Source organism: Camponotus vicinus, unplaced genomic scaffold, assembly GCF_025532165.1.
Source record: "Camponotus vicinus isolate PSW18456_S1 unplaced genomic scaffold, iyCamVici1.0 SCAF_5, whole genome shotgun sequence".
In the NCBI taxonomy this organism is placed as follows: Eukaryota; Metazoa; Arthropoda; class Insecta; order Hymenoptera; family Formicidae; genus Camponotus; species Camponotus vicinus.
In genome coordinates, this window is record NW_028141977.1 from 9,397,621 (window position 1) to 9,420,142 (window position 22,522).

At 27.5% G+C, this 22,522-nt stretch overlaps 1 protein-coding gene and 1 long non-coding RNA gene across 3 annotated transcripts in view; one reads left to right on the top strand and one right to left on the bottom strand.

The window, feature by feature from the left end:
- The window catches only part of Task6 (TWIK-related acid-sensitive K[+] channel 6), an 88,721-nt gene extending 71,512 nt beyond the window's left edge, over window positions 1–17,209 (bottom strand). For both annotated transcript variants that reach the window (XM_083099582.1, XM_083099583.1), the window contains exon 1: window positions 16,330–17,209. The gene's annotated coding sequence lies outside the window, so the exon portion shown is untranslated. The remainder of the gene's footprint in view (window positions 1–16,329) is intronic.
- LOC145972509 (uncharacterized) lies at window positions 2,153–3,842 on the top strand. Its single transcript, XR_014439186.1, has 3 exons — window positions 2,153–2,373; window positions 2,498–2,659; window positions 3,756–3,842. It is a non-coding gene; the product is annotated as an uncharacterized LOC145972509 (long non-coding RNA).
- Window positions 17,210–22,522: the final 5,313 nt, after the last annotated feature.

A 22,522-nucleotide genomic window follows, 5' to 3' on the forward strand; every position in this document is an offset into this window, starting at 1 on the left:
ATGAAAAAACAATAAATATAAAGTAAAAAATTAATAATAATATACATATATCTTTAAACTGAAATGTTGATAACTTGAAGATCAGAAAAAATTCCATTCATAGATAAAAAATTTTAGCTGACTGAAATGAAATATTAAAATCGGAAAAAGAAAAAAAACTACTTTTATTAAAAGAATTTAACCTAGTTCTAAAATATCTAACACTAACATAGAATTTAGAATCATCAAATATTTTTGAAGCATTAAAAATATTATCTTAATAAAAAATTATAGAAGTTAACAAAATAATTAAAAACATATAATATTAGCATTATTAATTTGATCATAGTAATTTATATAAATAAAATATATACAATTTCATGTTCGCGACAGAAAAAAAGAGAAAATTTCTCTCAATCTATTGATTTTTCCTTTTTCTTATTGGTTATTGAAGGCAAGCTCGATAATCTCAATTACCGTTTTACTTGGCGAGCGCCTATCATCGCGATTTGAAATCAGGAAACTCCTTCGTTTCCTATCGCGTTTGTGATAATAATTGCTAGCCGGTTAATAGAAACGATTCTCAGAGATTTTTCTTACAGTTCAACGATCATCCTTCCCGCAGCAAGATTTACGATTTTTATAAAACGAAAGAATATATAAATTCACATCATTTATACATAAAATATACATATATTTGTTTCTTAGCGTACTTTGTGTAAGAAACTCTTAACGAAAACTATTTTTACTCTTTGAGAATGTAACATTAAATATTTCAGTAATTATATGAGTTTTATAAAACTAAAAAATTTAGCTTTATAAAACTAAAAAATTTAATCTATAAAATTAAACTAAAACTATAAAATTAAATCATGATTTCATATTAATGAAAAGTGCAGTGAAAGTCAACTCTACTTTTAACATAAGATTTTATTATTAAATGCTGAAACTTAATTCATTGTAGTGTTATCTTAATTACTAATTTATAATATTACGTACATACTTATTTTTTATATATGCGTTTAATTATCTCAATTCAAATCTATATCGGTATAACAAACATTGCATGCTGCTGAGTTTTCCTTTCGTACGCTTCATAAATTAAAACGGTTAGGTTATCGGGCGCGAACACCTGCGGTTAATGAGCGCCATCCTTATTGCAATAGTTAACGGTCATAAAAAATATCTAAGGTAACAGACTAAAATATCAGTGACCATAAACTGAGTCAAATATCAGACGAAATTAATTACTTTTATATATGTTTCACAATAAAATACTATATAACGAAAGAGATTCATCACATATGAATCCTTTACATATGTGCTTTTTTCTCTTTCTATCTCAAATAAAATATTTGTTATTCTAATATAACATGTACTAATATTACTTGTTCGTATATTAACTTATTAAAAAAAATATATTTTGGTTCTCTTTTTATTATAATTATATATTATATTACATTATATTTCACATATTTCCTTCTTATTATGATTATATTTTATATTATATGATCTCCATATATTTTTAACATATTCAAAAGAAATAATTTAATATATTTTATAAAAATCGTTTAGCAATTTTTCTCAAAGAATGTTCAATCTGACATTTAAGTATAATTCTGCTATGTATCATTTTGTTCCTATTTACAAAATAAAATTCCATCTCTATAAAAATATTAAAAGCTAAACCTAATTGTCATTTATTCATCAATTCAATTATTTCCATTTTTTAATATAAAATTTAATATAAAGTAGCTGTAATTTATTTCTAAATTGACGTTGCACATTAGCATACATTTTCTCTATTTGTTAATCAAACGAAAATAAAATGCAAAATCGAATCAACATTTGATTCAAACAAACATTTGCAAAATTAAACCATCAATTTCTGCATAACATGATCATCTTTGTAAAAAATATCTCTTACAAGGAATATAGGATATTTGAAAAAAAAAGATCATCCCTCAAATATCCATCGAGGCGGCTTTAAAAGGAATTCGCTCCCGCATCGTGTGAACAGCAATCAGATATATAGAGGAAAAAAACATTTCGCGCCAGCAAAGACAGGAAAAAAAACAAGACACATTCGACATCATGCTTGTGCGTGTCAACGCGTATCATGCCACACATTGACGCACGCGGATATGCAGATATCGAGGAATGATATCCCAAAACTACCCTTCGCAGCCGCGGTGGTACGTTGATGACGTCACGGACAACGCGCACGCGCGAATCACAGTTACATGTTGATCGTTACCCACCTTGTGCCAGCAGCCAGAGCAGGCTGCTAAAGACGTACGCGTTTACATGTACACTGAATCGAGTAAAGATTATGACGTCTTAGATAACGTAAATAGGCGAGGAAAAAGCAATATAACATCAGGGATTTAAAAAGTAAGGAGATGCGAAGTGGATTAAGTCTATATACAAGATTAATTGACCTACTAAGGTGTAATTGAAAATGTAACTAAAAAATCCAATTATTAATAAAAAATTCATATTTATGCTATTTCTAAAGATTTTTGCATACAAGTAATTAAAAGCAAGAGTGTAAAACAAATATTAGAGCATATTGCAAGATAAGCACAGATCTTTAATTTCTCAAGATCATAATTCTTTAGTTAACAAAGTTGTGCTGCTTTCAACTGTTTTCAAGGAAAAGCCTAAAACCACAAGAGAAGTGAGTTATAAATTAGGTATATATTTATTAAGTGCTGATGGATACTCATCCAATTCCTTGAAATAACGATTATGATCAGTTTACAAATGTTTTAAATTGCGAAAAATGATATGATGTAAAAAATTTCACGATTATTTCTTAAAAAGAACGGAAAAAAGATAACAAATAAAGCATAGTCGAATAATAAAATTGTTTTTAAAATTTGCATCAATTAGAAAATAACGCGTAAAAATAGAATGGTTAAAATAAATGATAATTACGCCGTGCTTAGATTTGTTTACATGTTTACGGCGTCATAATAGTGATTTATTACGAATAAAGGATGTAAGAGAAACAGCGTTATACACAAGGTTGATTTAATTATCTTTTCTAATATTTATCCTTAAGCTATATTCAACATTTCATTGTTTTTCATTATGATTAAGAAAGTTACATAATTTTGGACATACCTTAATAATTTCAAAAATTGCATTGAGAAGAGCATGATTAATAAATTTTTAAAAATTGAAATTTTGGAAGATACACATATCTATTATTTTACGAAATAAGTCATTCAATTAGACAAACAATAATAAAAAAGATACCGGTTACATTTAATTTTTATGTTAATAATATATAATCATATATTCTCTAGTAGAAAGTAATTAATTTTATCCATATACGTAATTTGTGTGTACACATATACATAATGTGTATACATATAATTTTGTAATAAAAATTAATTCGTATATATAATATAATAATTAAACTAAAAATAGGAATTTAAAATTATGTAAAAAGTTTTAAAAATTTATTCTTTATTTTACTATTTAAAGAAAAAGGGAGCTTATAAATGTTGCTTAGAGCTTTATTGCTTAAGTTAAATTGTGCTTGGTAACTCGTGGAATATTGATTAGCAGTTTATTTATTATAGTATTATCAACTAATACGTAGTGTATCTGTTAATAGCAATATCCAATACTATTATTATACCAGTATTTTATACTACTCGAATAATAGATATATAACTGACATTTGTATCATATTCTAAACATAAAAAATTGTAATTGTCCGATATCGTACATCGAGAAATAACACCTTTACCGAATTGTGACAGTTAAGGCAGATGCTTAAGGACATCGTGGATCGGATCGCTCTGTCGTTTGGAAATTTCCGCGGAAAATTTTGTCGACTCCCCCCAAAGGTATGCTCGTCGACGCTCGGCTGAATTCCGACTTCGAGCAAAGGGGGCGAAAGCGCCATTGCTGCAGTTAAATTTGCATCCCGTATACATTATGTAAATCATTGGCCGCTTATGGCGAATATCTTTGGGGCGTATTTTAGCTTCTCCGGCTTAATCTCGAGTCTCGCAATTTTTTGCAATCGGTCAACAATAAACATCTTGAAACAGAAATCATCATATTTAAAAAATTAAAATCTACGAAAATTCAATCTACAAAATTGAAGATTGAAACAAAAATCATATTTAAAAAATTAAAATCTACGAAAATTCAATCTATAAAATTGAAGATTATTCTGCTCGCCTTAGAAGTCTATTAATAATATCGGTAACCATTGCAAAGTAATGTTAATTGGATGTCGATATTCCCATCCGAATGCAAATAATGACGGCACGCTTGCAGCGCGCACGCGCGTCACATTAACTTCATATATTCATGCAAATATAAGCGTAATTTATATTACGGGATGCAAATCAATATTATTGATGGAGTAAAAAAGTCAATGTTCTTCTATCTCTACTATTTTAGGATATGATTAATGAATCGCACACGGCAATTATAGTCCCATTTGCTCGAACAATCACGGCGTGTCATACGGATCTCCAAAAGCTAAACTTATTCCCTAGAGGCAATTGTGACGTTTCGTCGACTCGCCATTTGTTCCACTAAATGACGACGGTTAGTTTAGTCAAGTTGAGTCACAGCAAGAGACAAGGAAAAATATAAATGGAAAAGAAGATGTTCGAAGGAAGAGAATTGCCTTCTCTCAATGATAATGGCTCGCAATTTGTCAAGGATTATCATGTTGCCAACCACGCATCCTACAAATTCATTGTACCCTTCCATCCATTTTGCATGGATTGATTATTTTGGTAAAGATCACATCAAAATAAGTAATTTTGTATATCGAACTGTCATATAATGTCATGATTTATATATAATAAACCATTTGTTCTTCCTTGCAAGTTCGCGAATATACATTATTTATTTTACTGCGGTAAACACAAGTAATCCAGGTAATCCAATCAGAAGATAGAAGAAAATTAGCACTTAAAAACACGTGTTTTACTTTAAAAAAACATGTTTACACAATATGATAACATTTTTAGAAAAGTAATTTTCCAACAAATTTACACAAACATACACAACGATTTCTCGTTTACAAACAAAACATTTTTTCTTAAAAAAATCATTATATTGGATCAAAAATCAAAACGTATATAAAAGCGTAAAATCAAATAAAACCTTGTACATATATATATCTATATAAAAATCTTATATTTTGATAAATAAGTTTTTTTATTAAACGATTTCAAACACCGATTAATATTTCATGGGAAAAATTGATTATATTTTAAGATATAATAAAACATAGAATCAATTTTCTCCAATCAACCCGATATTGCAAAAGTTATTTCAATTTTTGTTATATATAATAATAGTAATATAAAACTTTAATCATATATAAATTTTTATCAATAGGTATTACAAAGAATTCAATATGTGTCGAATTAGAAATAATATTTAAAATATTGAATGTCTTTTTCAGTCCTTAATTCTTCATCTTAAATGTAATTTATCTCTACGAAAAATTTAATAGAATTTAAATATCATTATTTATTCAATATTCAATTCTAAATATTCGGATAATTAAATCTTTAATACAATTTCTGTTAATTTATAATCTGCTTGAAATAAATTTAAAAAAATTAATTTTGTAAGAAAATTTATTCTATCTGTTTAGCTTTAGAATTTGGAATTTAAAATATTTCTTATCAATTAATTTTCTTTGTAAATATATATTAAATTGATATAAAATGCAAATATAAATATATATATATTTAATATTTCGATACTTTGAAATATTCATTTTTTCACAATTGAAAGGATATTTAATAAATTGGAAAACTTTCGTATATAATATATATAAATTGTATACGTCGATTTAAAAAAATTATGTGTATGTAATTTTCAGCTTCCGTTAACGCATTGATTTTTCTGGCTTCCATGAAAAAATTATGATCCCACATCGACGCACACGTGTACACATAATGGCATCGATTTATTTCTTATCCTTCGAGAAGATTTCCGGTTGCGCACCCTCGCGGTTCCCCAGATAAATCCCCTCGTAAAGCTTGATAGCAAATAGTAATCGCTTGCTGTACGAAAATTCTTGCAAAAGATATATATATATATATATAGTCGACTGACATCATCAGAATTTAGATTAACTCATACATAATGTTACATTTCTTTGTAAAAATTAATTTCTAAACGCGAAAAATATTTATTTAACATGCTTATCATTCTTTTATTGTTTTAAACATTTATTTTTTCGCATTGTACGAATTTGTAGACGATATATATAATAGAAAGAAAAATTCTTACTATATATTAAAAATATTTATAACTTTATTTTTATAGAGAAAAATATTTCTATATTTTTGTATAAAATATTTCTATATTCTTATATAAAATATCCTTTTAGGTTTTAGTTTATGTAAATTACAATATAAAATCAAGGTTCCTTCTTTTTTGATTACGATAATAAAAGAGAAATAAATCTTTATCTTGTTTATCTAACAAATGGATAAAGAGAAAGAAGAAGAATGTAAAAGGTTAAAGTTCTGAATCACTACAGCCATAGCGGATTATGACGTCAAAAGGAAGAAAGCATACGTAATATTTTCTTGCGATATAGGTCGAATAGTATATTTTTTGGGCCTTTTATTATTTACGTTCGATAAAATTATAAAATGTCATAAATTCATTTTTTGATCTTTTATGAATAAACAGATGTATAATCTATATTACAAATATTCTTTGTGTGTTTTAGATTACAATTGATTAAATTTTACAACAATTTATGAATTAACATACCAAAATAGAATTGCAGAAAAAGAAAACAGAATTTGCGTGTGATTTTTCGCCTCTGACGTCATAATCCAATACAACTGCGAAAGCTGGTCCAGAGTTTTAATCGAAGCGCATCAAAGATAGATTTCATTACCTAATGTAAACTCAGTCCCTCCTTGCACACTCTTTCACCGTCCAGCATTATATTAAATTTCATTTCACCATTTTTATCAGATCGAATCACCGCTATTACTGGCAAGCTACCAAGTCTTTCAAACATAGCGATTCATCTTTCAACATGAAATAGTTAAGAAAAGTCAGAAAATGGAAAGATAAAATTATTAGATAATACGAAAGAAAAATTTACAATCAGATACGATGTACTTATGGAATCATAAATTTCGCAAAATTTTTTGTTGCATTAATAAAATAAAATTTCTATGCGTTGAAAAAAGTTAAATATTTTTCGACATGAAAAACGATATATAATATATGCTTACAAAATATCTCAAGATTTCCAAATATTCATCAAACATTAAAATAATAATAAAATTGCATAAATCTTACACATCCTAAATTTGTAAATTACATTAAGAAATGGCTTTAATGATAAAAATAGTTTTATTAAAAATAATTTTAAACAGCATTATTTATCATCTCTTTTTTTAATATTATCATCATTCATCTTAATATTAAAATCACATTATCCATTTTTATAGTCCACGTGCCTTATAGACTTATTTTAATTATATATATTTTAAACAGATAGAAAACAGGATAATGTTACTTTGAGAAAATGTAACTTTGCATCATACTGGTGAATAAAGAAGAACAATTTCTTTTGCATCGATCTGTAGATGAGTTATGATGTCAAGCGCATACTACAAGAAAATGCACTCAGAAGGCAAGTGGTCGGAAAATCATTGGATATGGAAAGTTGGCCTAAGCTGTTTGATGTTAATAAGATAGACATCTTCACTTGTGATGATTATTTTTATGAATAGCAAAAATTTTCAAAACTATAGCAACTTAGTAAATTTAAAATTTATTTAGCAGTATATTTTTAATCCATTTATTTTTAAATATTGTATTTCTAAGACTATTTTTTTTTAATTATAGCAGATTATATATAATAAATTATCAAAACCGATGTGAATGCAGTACATAAACACGAATATTTGTTTGCTCATAATATGAAAAAAATGATTCACTGTAAAAATGTATTTTCTATTATTATTAACAATTTTCATTACGTGAATAATGATATGAAGAAAAACTTGAGTGTTGAAAAAAAACAGACGTATATTAAAATGTCAGTCTCATTTATACCATAGTTTAAGGTTAATATAAAGTAATGATTATTAATAAAGTTTAATTTTTGCTCAATCTTATATTGATCTCAACGATGATGTGATGTTAAATTGTTCCGGTATGCAATAAATGGATCTGACAAAAGTAAATATTAGCGAGAAAATGAACAGTTAAGAATGTAAATCTACAATGATCATGAAAATTGCATCAAGCACAGAAAAGGCTTTGTTCATACGGCAAATGGATGCACGAATTTACTAAAGACTATTTCGCGTGCTATTTCAAGACCGTCAATTTTTCACTCAACTCAATTGTTCGCGATTATACAGATATAACCAACTCATCAAACGCCGACGTTTTGATAGAAGAAAAATAATCTATCATTTAAATAAATATACAAATAAATAAATAAATATATTTTAAATATATTATATATATATATATATATTATATATATATATATATATATATATATATATATATATATATCTTTTCTATATACAAGTCTTATAAAAATATCAAAATTAAGTATTTTTCATGAATATCATAATATTAATAATAATAGTAGTAATAATAATAATAATAAGCTATATGTTTGCTATCGCCATATAAGTTATTGAGATTATTAAACATTGTTTTTATTTTACATGAAAATATCGCATTTTAAAAAGTATAACGTCGGATTATACCACGTTATTTTTGTATTTATAAATCTTACCATTCTCATTACAGCATATTATTTTTCCTATTTACCATGCAAAGCTTCAAGCTGAAAAGATTTAATTCACAAAGTGCGAACTTTTAATCGTTTCAGATTATTATGTGCATCGTTATCGTTCGCAATTTATAAAAACTTTCATGCGATGTAACATCGCATAATAATAATATGTTCGGCCTGCTATAAAATGAACATAATCCGCGTTCAACAGTCGAATAAATTCGATACACATATTTATGTATTTCTTAATTCATTTACAGTGATAATAATATAAATATTACTATTAAAATATTAATAAAAATTATTCGTGATTGTATAATTAAATCTACATAGTGTATCTATATTTCTCGTCTATTCAAATATTCATAATCAAGATAATTAAAATCTATAATGTGAATACGTGCGCGCAGTAACCATATAAATTGCAATCAAATTAAAAAAAAACTAGTGAAATATATTTCCCAAAAGTATTTGTCTTGATAATAACGTGATTATAGTGACATGTTCATATATCACATCAAAACAGCCACAAATACTCATTATTCAATGTCACAATACCGCAACGACGAGTAGATTTTACGTTCGTCAATTGTATCAGAGTTGTGTTGATTCCTAACCTAGAATTATATTGCAATAATTTATCAAATGATTGTGTATTGTACTGTGTATTTATTCGTCTTTATTAAGACTATCATATACAACTTGAAATGCACAAATTTATGTGTATGGGAGACATTTTTTATATCAATTATGTATCCATTATTTAATCAAAATTAAAGTCCTTAATAAATTATATATGATATAAAATTGTATAAGTTATTTTGATAAGCATATTTACAAAATAAGATTAAATTTCATAAGTCTCCTCCTGATTGATAATAAGAAAAAAAATCATAATTAGCGATATTGAAATAATATATAAAGTGAGACAATAAAACCGATGTTATTGATTTAAATAAAATTTATTATATATATTTAAAATGCTGTATTATAAACTTAATGTCCATTCGTGCACAAAGTATTCAAAAGAAAGATAAAGAGAGTCTGTAATTATATATATTGAAAGATTCTCTCTCTCTCTTTCTCTCTCTAATTATTATTAATTATTATGACTAACTATTATTAATTATTATTATGATTAATTTATTATTAGGATTAATGATATATAGGTATACTAAATTTATTATATCATGGCTTATGTATGGCATACAATAGAGTTTTTATCATTAATAATTAGTAATATATTTGTACACATATGTATTGCTAATAAATCTATCTCCTTATCCATAATCTAATTATTCTATATTATGTGCCCCAGATTATATATGCAATTATATTTCTTATATAGCAAAAGTAAATAGAGAAAATGATATACCGTGCAATCTTTTAATCCTATATAAATATTTAAGTTTAAAAGGAGAAAATTTCTCTATATGTGTTTTAGAATAATATCAGAAATATAAATAAAATAAACATTTGGGTATTACACTCAATTATAAAAGGGAACTATTAGAAATTATTAAAATATTGAAATAACATCTAATCAAGTTTTATATATGTATATTATAATAAAAAGAATTATGTAAACATATTTTGTTTTCTTTGATAAATGATTATAAATATACGACATAGATTTTTCATTGATAACAATTAAGAAAAAGAATGCTTATAATAAGAAAACACATAAAGAAATAAAAATGATTTTTAACGCGATTATGTTGATTATATATAAACTCTCTCAGTCGCTTGCACAGAAATGAGTGAAGGACGGGGTCAGGAACGTATATAAAATAACAGTATTTAAAGGACTACTCACACATTTCAGTTGTTTTTGGCGATACATAAAAATAGAAATAAACCCGTTTATTTGACAAGGTCCATCAATAAATGTGATAATTCCGTTTCATAATTCAGTACAACGCCCAAATATATCGAAGTTTCATATATCAAAGAATCGATAAAAGATGCTTGTCGATCTAAAGTATCAGAAATTTAATTTTATCTTTTCGACCTTTTCGACTATGGTACAGCGGATAGAAGACATTGCTGAAGCATCTCTACATTATATTAGATGAATTTAAAATTGAAATTGTTAACTTTACAATAACATCTTTTAATAGTTAATAATATTTTACATTGACGTATTTTTTATTCATCGCATTTTCGAGTCATAACTCAACAAAAAATATTGCTCTCACGATCTTGTTTTGAACCAATTTTTCCCCTAACGAAATAAGTTTTAGGAAACTCCCAAAGGAAATTGTAGAAATAAGCAATTTCGCCATTTCTGTTCATTTATAATTTAACAAAAAATAAGTTTTTATACTGAGGATATTAGGATCTTATGTTTTATAAAAGATTTTCTTGAAAGTCTTTTAGTGTATTTCATAATTTACAATATAAGTTTAGAAGAAAACGATTGATCGATAATGGTATCTAGTGAATCAGATTCCCAAAACTTACTACATAATTTATGTAAATGTATAATTCGATATTTAATCTAATTTGAGAGAAATAAGAATAAAGTGATTACAAAGATGTATAATTATTGCAATATAATTAATATAAAATTACATTTTATTATCAATCTTAATATAAAAAAGCAATTAGAAATTTAATTAAAAGTTAATTTTATTTTTTAACATAAATTGGATCTATAATCTTATAATTTAAATCTTGTTTTTATTTATATATAAAATAATAAAATAATAAAAATATTAATTTTAATGCAATTTTTCTATTTTATGTATTCTTAAATAGCTTAAATAATAAAAGCAACATTATGTATAAAAAGTTTATAAAAATCTAAAGAAAAAAATCTGAGAGATTTATAATTACCAAGTGTCAATTTTTTCTACATTATTAATAAAAATATAATTTTTTTAAATTTATTATTGTATAGAATATTATAATTTTGTCAAATCTCATCACTTACAGATATTAAAAAGCAAATAATAAAAAAAAATAATAATGAAGAATATATTTCAATATCAAAACAGTATTTAGTACATCAAAATAATGTTATGCCATCATCTGATATAAATTAATAACTCTATGGAAATTATTTTTTTAATTTACTCAGATGAGATTCGTCTACCTATAAAAATATATTTATTACATTTGGGTTTATGACCGTCATACTTTATTAAGCATTCGTTGAATTCAGAAAGGAGCAATTGAAGCGCGAATGCTGTGTACGTGTACACAGAGCTTCGTAATGCGAGCTTAAATTCCGGCAGAACGAGCGCCTGATTCCGGTTTTGGTGCAACAACGTATGCTTGACACGCGTTATCAACGTCGCTGACAAGGCACTGAGCGAGTGACGATAACGTGGTTAAAGGGCGACATGCAAGAGTATGTAGACGGTTTAGGGCGGCCGCAAATGCGACCGAGTATCGTTTAGCCGGCATTCAACTCCCGACGCGACGGAATTAACTGCACACCAGATCGCGAATGGAATATGTTTCGCGGTGCTCTATCCCGGAAAAGTACTGACGACGATACGATTCGCAATTTTCCATTGCATCGCCGGACAGACGCGGGGCGCCGTCTGGACGCCCATAACTCGGCATCTGTGCTTTTTCGCGGCGAACCTCACGCATGAATGCGCCTGAATGCACAGTGTGCAGCTTAGCTGCGAATTCATAAATCGTGCATTGCGAGAGAGCTTTACGTAACTATACATAACATATACGAGATCTCGCAAAGAAATCGGTGCACAGCGGCACAAAATTTTTCGCGTAATTTGTGCTTGGTTTCCCGTTATAATTTAATTTCGAGATTTAATTATGAGATTTATGTAATTCTGAAGAGATACAGGATTAAGCAGGATAAGTAAATAAAATATATGTGTGCAGTATATGTAAATTGCATGCATCCATTTCTTTCTTAGTATCAAGTTAATTCGGAATTAACACGAGTAACGTTGCAAATGAGATGTATCTATTAGGACGAATGAAAATTTGAGTTTCAATTTCAGATGATTTACTCCTGGTGATATCTCAGTAAACGCAATTTACTTTCAATTAGCTTTCATAACGGAATAGTGCAGATTAAAATCAGTGATTCAGGCCAATCTAAGAGATATGATGAATATCATAAAATTCAAGGATAAAATTGTGAGGCAGGATAAAACAAAATTATGTGGTCGTTCTACTATACGATTAGCTGCATCAAATCTCTGTTTTCTTGATTTAATGTCACACAACGATAAAGAAGCTCTAAAGCGTTACGAGCGGCGCGTATGCTATAGAAATAGTAATATCCAATAACTGCACGGAATTTAATATACGAAGCAAAAATTGAATTGTAATCCCTATCATTCTTCTATATCTCAGCTAACTTATATAAATCATGTGATAAAAAATAACGATAGTGCTAATAAACCAAACAAACTAAAATATTTTATTCTAGGATCTTCAAAATGTATTCAATACTATTAATGATAATTTTTTTAGAATTATCGAATTTAATTTTGAAAGTTTTCATTAAAAAATCCATGAAATATAAATATTATAAATTAAATTAAATTCAAACTTCGTTTTTTTCATACTATCATATATACTTCTCATCTAAAATGCAATCTAATTAAAAAATTTAAAATTAATTAACTTTTAAATATTTAATGACATTTGTAAAATTGCTTAATTTTGTGATATTTTCGTAATAATGTCATCTTTTCATAACAATAATTTAATAATTTAATGAAATTGACCATAAATAAAATATTATATAATTTATCTCATCAAACATGATGTCTGCTGTATCATAAATAGATATAAGAGAGAAGCTAGAGTAAACTAGAGTAGATTAACTACACTTAAATTCAAAGTTGAATTACGCTGGATAATGTTATTATGTGTACAAAGAGGATATTATTATATAGAACAAATGTTAAATTATATTCTTATAAATATATACTTATAAATTATAATCTTCATCAAATTATATTCTTATATTCTGATAAACTTAAATTACATAGCAAAAAAATATAAAATTCTAAAAAAAAACTTTATTCATAAATATTCAAATTTTATCTGTATCTATCATTTGATTTGTTATTTATTAAAGACTAAATAAATCTTTTTACTATTCAAGAAACTTTCATATATTAACGTTGAAAAATTGTGTATATTACATTAGCATTAAATATAAATTAATTCATAAAATAGATACTAATAAATAAAATAATGTTTAATGTATTCATAATTCTCAGTGTTTGTCTTTTTGAAGTTGCAATATAAAAAATAATACACAATTTTATTTAAGAAAAAAATGAACGCTTAAAAATCTTTGCATGCCTTCACCAATAAAATAATATATTATGTTACATAATATATTATTCTTAAAATCTTTCAATTTTGCATGTCATATTTACATAGACTGATTAAAATGGGAGACTATATATAATGGACCGAATATAAAGAAATTTATTATCATCAAGATGTCGAAACAAAGAAAATCAATATCAAATTTAAAAGAAAAAGGATTTCAACATGATTATTATTTCTATTCTTTTAAATAAAAAATAACAAAACTTTTGTACAAATAAAAAATAAATATGCTACAGAATTTAATAAAATTTTCTTCTTCTAAAGAATATGGACAATTGCTCAAAATTTTTCCAACTCGAGATTGGACTTTATTTTTAAAATCAAGTTTATGACGCGTAGATTACGAATATGCAACTTTTTAGATGGACCAAGTTACCGTTACGGAAAAAATGGTCGGTAAAATAAGTATTTCTTATAAGAGTAAAAATTTTTATAAAGACGAAAATTGAACAGAACTTGGTCCATCCGGAAATTTGCATATTCGTAATCTACGTGTCATAAACTTTATTTTAAGCCAAAAATGGAGTCTAATCTCGAGTTGGAAAAATTTTGGGCTTATGGGCAGTTGTTCGTATTTTTTATATTAATTTTATATTAATTAATTTTTATATTCATTTGGTCAGGTTATTGTGGTTATATTATTAAAGAATACCATAAATATTATTAAATAGATATAAATTTTAATTATTAATTACTAAAGATATTATTCTTATAATTCTTAATTACTAAAGATATTATTCTTATAATAAAATATACCGTTATTTTTTTAATATACAAAACGACAAAATTACGACATGACCTAATCTTTTGATTTTTCATTAATGTTGATCACGCGTAAAATCAGCTGCAAAATAACGATGCGAATAAATATTCCTAAACTCAATCTCCTTCATATCATATGATAAAACAGTGTGCTTAGTGTATAACAGAGACAAGATTTCAGATTCATAAAAAAGATTGGACTCGAAAGGGATATCGATCGGCGTCACGTGCGATCTTCGCTTACTATACACCACGTTTACACCAAAGTATTCTCGCTTATTGAGTCTCGGCCCTTTCCTCTCAGCCCTACCAACCCCTCGTCAAGATAAATAAGTTCTTTCCTCATAAATAATGTGGTAACAAAGCGCATTTCTTTTTTTTATCGCTGCCTTTTGCGGCAAAGCTTGGCAGAAAAGGTGAAATTCATTGAGTATTCGGGAGTCAGTCATAAATTTTATCCGCGAAATTAAACATTTTCTTAGAAAAAAATATAGTCAAGCATTTATATTTTAGTGGAATTATTCATAATTTCTTTATTAGATTCTCTATTAGATCATGCAGCAAGAAAAGAGCCTTCCCTTTAACATTATGCCTGTTATATTTAAGAGTCGAAAGGTACGACATATACGTGACTCTATAGAGTGTCACAAATTTATTCGTATGATAATAAATATTGTTATGTCGTAATTTTATAATTCAATATATGTTTTACAAACGGGAAAAAACTAAATATATAAAATATAACTTGTTAATTTGTACTCCTTAATATTATGTAAATTAAAGACAAAGTATATTCAATGGTTTAATTCGATACGTTAACTTTCATCAAAAATTAAATGATGTTAATTTTTCATAACGACGGGAAACGAAATTAACTATACAATGCAAAAAATTATGTTACTAAAGAAATTATTAGAATTAAATTATATATTGGAATTGAATAATTAATATTTAAATAGCGATAATCGTCAACAAGTGTAATAATTTATGTCAATGTGATATTTCTATTATCATTCGTGAAAAATACTTCGTTTGACTATTTATCATCCCTAAATTCATATTCATGATGAAGATAACAACTAAAAATAAAATGGAAAATACAATAATGTAATTTTCCCTCGCAAAATGGCAACCAAAAATACCCAATCCCGCATTTGAAGCCCCAATTTCGATAAATCCTTCGTCAACATCACTGGAAGTTTAGCACCGGAGCAAGCGCTCGGAGCTGTCAGTGGTAACGGCACGCGTCGCGTCAGACGCGACGCGCACGCGACAAGACGCACCGCGCGGCACGGCATCGCGCCGGTCGAACAATGGACAATTATCGCTCCGAATTTCGCGAATTGGAGCCATTAGATGCGATCGGACATGAAACTACATGATTTTTCGACGATCTCCGAACGACGCGACGAAAAAGAATGAAACCAGATAGAGAGTAGGGACAAGTGCGTAAGACGGCGCTCTCTTACCTTGCTACGTCACGGCGAGATACACGCGAAATCCGTCCACGCCATTCTCTATCTCGAGCACAGCACCGCACTGCACCATACACAGAGCACTACTTGAGCAACACCTCCCTCACAGTCGGTCTGTCTTTATCTTTCTCTATATTCCTCGCGTTTCCTCCATCTACCTCTCTCCGCTTTTCTTCAGCCACCTGTCCATTTTTCTCTCTCTTTCCCTCTATCTCTCTCACACACACACCCACACACACACACACACACTCTCTCTCTCCTTCTCCCCTCTTTCTCTCTTTCTCCCACTCTCGTTCTGTCTCTCTCTTTCTATCACTCTTGCTTTATCTCTCTCTCTTCCTGTCAGTCTCGCTCTGTCTCTCTTTCTGTCACTCTCGCTTTGTCTCTCTCTTCCTGTCAGTCTCCTCTGTCTCTCTCTTTCTGTCACTCTCGCTTTGTCTCTCTCTTCCTGTCACTTTCGCTCTATCTCTCTCTTTCTGTCACTCTCTCTCCGTCTCTCTCTCTCTCCCTCTCTCTCGCTCGGTCTATTTCTATCTGTCTGCCTGCCTGTCTCTCTCTCTCTCTCTCCTCCTCCCCCTTTGTCACGCCGGCAGGAGAAATCCTTCGTCGTCGGCCTCCCTTTTCTCCGGCACCTTCTCCTTGCTCTCGGGGACGACGATCGGGTCGTGTCAACGAGCGCGACGCTGCGATCGAGAATGATCGCCAACGGCGGCGACGATAACGGTGACGACGACACCGGCGACGTCGTCGACGGCGAGGGCGACGAGAGACGTGATTAGGAGGAAGAGGAAGAAGAAAAGGAAGCGCCTCCCTGCGGCACGCGCGCGCGCGAGAGAGAGAGACGATCCAGCATCCAGCTACGCCCGTGACAGCGTCTGGGCAACTACTGAGGAGAGGATCTGCGCGGTTCCGGCGCAAGCTTTCGTTCCCGTTTTGACCAGACACGGCGCCACCGTGGACCACCCGTTTCTCTGAGGGAAAAAACGAAGGATCGGGGTGGAGATAAAGACACCCGGTACGGGTGATACGGACTGGAGGTGACCAATGATATTATCGCGATATTAGAAAATATAGATCTCTCTCTCTCGCATTTTCTTCGACATTTACTTGCCGATACTATATGTGATATCGATATTTAATAGGAATCATAACTAGCAACATCCTATGCCAAGATATACAATTTTCTTTTATCTTTTATAAGTCATTTAAAAGTAACCATGCCTCCTTTCCTTTCGTAAGCTGCACATATAATTTGTAATCAACTTTTTTCCATTATAGTCGTCGAAACTTATATGTTTTACTTATATGTAACAATCTAACCGAATTATTTTTTATTTTTAATCTTCGTTATCAATTATCTTCTATTTCTCTCTATTCAATCTGTCATGTTTAAAAATTAGGTACCGATAACAGTATTTCACAAATGATCATCCTTAAATGCTTAAATTACGTTTGTTATATAAATGTTTCATCTTATGCCCTTGGATTTACATTTTTAATATATATAATTATGTCTAAATTTATAATTTTTTATATTATGGAAAGAAGAGAATAACATATTAGTTGATTTATGAAAATATTCATTTATATTAATTCCAAATGATTATCTCTTTTGAATATAATTTATTTAAAGAGTTTTAAAGCAAAATAAAAATAAAAATATTTTTTCTAAAACGTAAATTCATCATGTCATACTAGTATTATAAACTTAAGCTACCTCGGATAAGAAAAAGAGAGAGAGAAAGCACATAATCTCTTTTTACTGTCTTAAAATTTGAATTCATATTGCAATCATATATATTACATCGGTAAAGATATGAAACAAACTATTCATTTGTATTAATTTTAAGTGATCATCATTTTTGAATAGTTCACTTAAAGATTTTTAAAAAGAAAAGACAGATTAAATAAGTATATTTTTCTAAAAGATAAATTCAATATGTCATACTAGTATTATACACTAAATTTAAGCTGTCGAGAAAAAATAGAGCGAAAGCACGTAATCTCTTTTTACTATCTTAAAATTTGAATGTACACTGCTAACCATACGAGCTGCATCGACAAAGATAACGAAATGTATGTATCAGCATTGACTTAAAATTTCATTTAATTAAAATTTATCGAGAAAAATTCGCTACGCTTCTAGATACAATGCCGATCAAGACCGTGAAAATTACAAGGACGAGATACGATATTTTGGAGATGAATTTTACACAGTCGATACCACGTTACAATCGAAGGCGATATATTGACGGATTAATATCGTATGTTGTTAAAAAGGCGAGAAAAAGGCCGCGTTTTACCGGCACAATCCTCAGTAAATTCAATAAACTACGTGACGGAGCTTCGTTATACAATTTATGACTGAGAATCAACGTGTAAATAGAAATGACCAGATGATTTTCGCGAAACAAAGTTGTGATCAGAATCATGAACTAATCCGAAAGTGTTTCTCTCTCTCATCTTTCTTACATAATAATATAATTTACTACCTATTGTGTTCTCTTTAATACATTTATGTATTTAAAATGTGAAAGACGCGATTGCAAATTGCAAGCAATTTTACTTCATTTTCTGTGATAATAAAACGAAATTAAGTAATAAAAGGGCATTGTTATCTGTTTTCAGAAACATTCTACTTTGGGTATGTTAACTTATTTTTTATTACTACACCTATATGAAAAGGGCAGGGAAATATCATGTCTAATAATATAATTAATTATTGGATATGCATGTCAAGTTAAAAAAGTTGTAAATAATATCAAATTATTTATAATAATATCAAATTATTTATAAAGATAAATGTCTACGAATTACAAAACTTAATAACTTGCATAAAAATTGCGTAAAAAGAAACTTTTGGATATAAATATATCAGAAACAAATACATAAATATATCTGAAAACACACGTATCAGAAAAGATATCTGAAATATTAAATTTATAAAGATACATATAAAAATTTCATTAAATATATAACAATAGAAAAATATCAGTTTGAATAAAGAATATAAAAATGTTAATTTCACATACTTGCATCGCAATTGTAAATGCAAGTCTATGTGTATATGTAAAATTATATAATAAATAAAAATTCGCGACGCGACGCACAAAATATAAAATTGTTAATTTGACAATGCATATGATTGTTCTTATTTTTAATATTAGAGAGAAATCAGTGCGATTACTACAAAATATTACTACTATGTATTAGTACGCAATTACTATATATGATATAATCTGTTTTTTATATACACTTTGCACTATATATATTGCATATCTACTTCTTATAAATTTATATACAAATAAAAAATTAAATTATATGAAATATAATTTTAATATATGCACAATTTTCTAAAATTTATACGTTTATATAGATTTGTTGTAAATATGTAAACTTATATTTATATATTTTCGTAGATAAGCTTCATATTTAATATTATATCTAATTTTTTTATTCTTACTAAAAAAATTGCAAAGAATACTTATTTAAATTATTTTCATAATTACTATAATTAATATTTATTTCCTAATCGTAATATTTAATTATATGAAATAATATATTAACTATAATACAAAGTTCAAAAAGTGTAATTAGAAAACAGATTAATGGTAAAATTATAAATTATTAATGGTAAAATTAAACTCATCATTTCGCGTCCCTCGATGTCCAGCGATACATCTTCCGCCGCACTCGGAAATGGTGCAGTGTATATGCAGTCTCCAAATATCCAGAGTCCGGTCTATATGTAGTCTCCATAGTCCGTTGTCGATAGTCCATAATCGATGTCACACAATACACTCGTGACGCGAATAGTTAATTAAATTGTCATTTTAACGAATTTAATAATTTAATAATTTGAATATGTGCTAATCAACAAATATTTATGGTAAAATAAAATTTGCAGATTTGATTAAAGGATTTTATATGTCTCTATTGTACACTGTAGTTTTTACATTACATTCAAAGTTTTCATTTCACTCATAGTACACTTCATATAGTACATTGGCGACGCAAAATGAGTTAATTTGCGAATCTTTTTAATCATGACCTGTATTGCAAAATATTTATAAATCAAATTTAAGTCATATTTATCGCGTCACGTGAAATAAAATTTATAAATTTGTTTATGATATTTAAATTTTTAGTTTATATATTCATTTATATGTATACACATACACACACCCACACACACTGGTTTTGCGAAGATCACTTCGCTTCGTAATATCTTCACGAAGATTGTTTCAATATACCTTTGATGCTAAGCTTAATTTTACAATTTCTCTGCAAATATCTTTTAATAAAAACTAAAACATTAAAATATCCATAAAAAAATCGGAATTTAGTATTGATAACAATATATTGCATAAAATTGCAAGTTGCCGAATGATAACAAATTTTTAACACAAAATTTTATCGCAAAATTTTTATAGTTTCTGCGAAAATCCGATGATATATGTGCTATTTATTTGATGAATTTTATCGCGAATATATGAATAATAAGATGAAAATGAAAGATCGCGCATCACACACAATCAATAGCAGAAGGCTAAAGAAAAGCTAAATTCTACTAAATCGCGAAAAGAGAATCTATATCAATATATTTATAATAATTTTAATTTTCGCGAAATTCTTTAATTGACATAAATTAAATTATACAAAATTCATGATTCTTTCGTGTAATACAAATTACCTACATAGAAAATGAAAAATTGGAAATACGCAAAAAAAATTCGCGAAATCTAACAAGCATAAAATAATCGCGATTTCTAATTCGCATTACGATTGTATCATAATTTATAAAACTTAGTTGTCAATGTTGAAGTTCAGATAAAAAGTTCACAAAAATGAAAGTTGAATTATCAAGAGCAAATAAGTGGTATAAGTCAGTAATAAAATATTCATTCATTTTATAAAAAAAATCAAATTATAAGAATAAATGCTCAATTGTTCAATGTTAAAATATGTTTCAATTATATGTTCAATTATGTTAAAATATATATTATGTTAAAATATTATAATTAATTAAGCTAGATATATAAAATTTTTGATTATGTTTTATTTGCAATGTTTTCTATACAATTTTGTATATAATATAACATAATATTATAAAAAAATATGTATAGCTAAAAAAATTGAATAAAATTTATAAATAAGGCGATATTGCATTTCTTTGTCAAATTATGAAAGTTACTATCACAATTATTTAATTCATTAAAAAATTATTTTGTTATATAGAATGTTTCTGAAATGACTAAACATTAACAACATGTATTCTATTAATCATTCTAATGAAAAAGTATCATATCAAAACAATGCAGTTACTTTCCAATCGAATGATGCTATATTTGTCTAATCAACTCTTTAATTCTCAAATACACATAGAATTTTAACAGAAGTTAAATATATTTTATCTCGTATGAATTCACAAAATAATAAATAAAAAATAATAAATAATATGAATTCAAAATACTAAATTATTGAGATGTCAAGATTAACAAATATAAAAAAAAAACATTTATTACGCTCATTTATACTATATTTTTCATCTTTAAAATTCATAGAATACATTGGTGTGTAAAGTTTAACACAACATACTAAAATATCTCTATATGTGCCAAAGAACTTGTAAAAATTATTAAAATAATTAAAAAAATAAGAACTCATAAAAAAAACCATTATGTTACTAAATTATTATATATGCGATATTACTACTGATTTATTGTAAAATATAAAAAACGCACTCTATATATAATCATTGCAATTTAATTATAGAAATAAAACTTTGATACATCATAAAATTTATAGAAATTGTTCAATTCTTTCATAATAGTAAACGGAAAACATGTGTAAAAGAACAATTGTGTAAAAAACTACTAAATTTATTTTCAAAAACGATATTTTGTTATAAATTAAATTAAAAAATTAAAATATAGTAAAATGTTGTTATCTTAAGTTATTTTGAGTTATCTTTAATTTATAGAAGGAGAAAAATATGATTTATACCACTTTTCTACGTAGAAAAACGCATGCAAAATTCTACAAGCAAAATAAATCGCACTGATTTCATAGATAATCGGCGGAAAACACATCATCATGTATACTTTAAATACTACTCACCGATATTGCCGATTTAGAACCGATCATGTCTCGTAACCAGATCTGTAATAAAAGTATATCATTATTT